A 1,649-nucleotide genomic window follows, 5' to 3' on the forward strand; every position below is an offset into this window, starting at 1 on the left:
GCAGATAACAAGATTTTCTAAGTGGAAAGCATCAAGGACTCTATCCCAAAGCTCTTAAAACTAATAAGTAATTTCAGCAAGGTCACAGGATACAAGATTAACACAAAAAGTTAATTATATTTTTACATATACACAATAAACATGGGGAAAACAGAAAAAAATTAAAGTATAATTTACAATCATTTCAAACAAACAAATGAAATACCTAAACATAACAAAACAGGCACACAATTAGCTAAAAATTACAAAATATGGATGAGAAAATCAAAAAAGACTGAATTGGTGAGACATTCCATGCTTAAGGACTGGAAGACTCAACAGAGTAAAGCTGTCAGTTCTTCCAAAAGTCATTAATGTAATTCTTTTCAAAATCAGTGAAAATCTTTTTTTTTTTACATATACAGGCCTATTTTAAAATTTATGTAGAAAAGACACAGGCTTTAAAATATTTAAAACAATCTTGACAAAGTATAAAGTGAGATAAATTATCTTATATATAATAGCTACTGTGTAAGACTCAACTATATAGCTATTGTTATTGGCACAGTGGATTGAGCACAGGCCTGCAAACCAAAGGGTCGTGTGTTTGAGTCCCAGTCAAGGCACATGTCTGGGTTGTGGGCCAGGTCCCAGGTGCAGGGTGTGTGAGAGGCAACCATACATTGTTGTTTCTCTATCTCTTTTTCTCCTTCCCTTCTCCCTTTTCCAAAAATAAATAAATAAAATCTTTTTTAAAAAGAGTTTTTATTTAAAAAAATCTTTGTGATATCTACTTTTTATTGAGAGCAATAATGTGCTTCTCTTTTTCTCATTTTAGTCAGTTTCTCCAAATGTTTATTAATTTTATTGGTCTTTTTAAAGACTTCAAATGACAAACTTTTGATTTTATTTATTTTCTCTATTTGTCCACATAGTATTTTATTGATTTTTCACTCATATTGTAGCATTTTCTGTCTTTTGCTTGTTTGGGCCTTAATAACTCTTCTTTTCTTAATTTATTAAGGTAGCATCATAGATAATTGATTTTAAATTTTTCTTCTTTTCTGTTATATCCATTTAAAGCCACAAACTTATATTTAATCACTGCTTTTTGTCGCATCCCACAAATGTTAATATATTATGTTGTCATTACCATTCAGTTCAAAATATTTTCAATGTACTTATAATTTGTTCTTTGACCTATAAATTACTTAAAAACATATCGCCTAATGTTTACATATTTTTCAGACTATAAGACGCACCCCCTAAATTTGGGAGGAAAATTGGGGTGCGTCTTATAGTCTGAATGTAGCTTACCTGGCTCGCTGTGGCAGTGCGTGGAGGCGGCAGTGTAGGGGGGCCACAGGTTATTAAATATTTTACCACAGTTTTTGCTTCAAATTTTTTTTTCCTATTTTCCTTCCCTAAAACCTAGGTGCATCTTGTAGTCCTAAAAATATGGTAAATGTTTGAACTTTTTCTGATATATTCTCAAAATATATTTAGCTATGGCCATGCTACAGACTCTGTGCCATTTTAATCCTTTGAGATTTATTGGCATTTGTTTCATAGACATTAATATTTTTAAAAGACTCCAGGGAGAAAAAAAATTTATCTTATTTATGGTAAGGGTTTATCCTCTTTGAGGTCCTTCCTAGTCTAATTATATA

The sequence above is a fragment of the Phyllostomus hastatus genome, unplaced genomic scaffold, assembly GCF_019186645.2.
Source record: "Phyllostomus hastatus isolate PE091 unplaced genomic scaffold, TTU_PhHast_1.1 phas_contig_37, whole genome shotgun sequence".
NCBI lineage: Eukaryota > Metazoa > Chordata > Mammalia > Chiroptera > Phyllostomidae > Phyllostomus > Phyllostomus hastatus.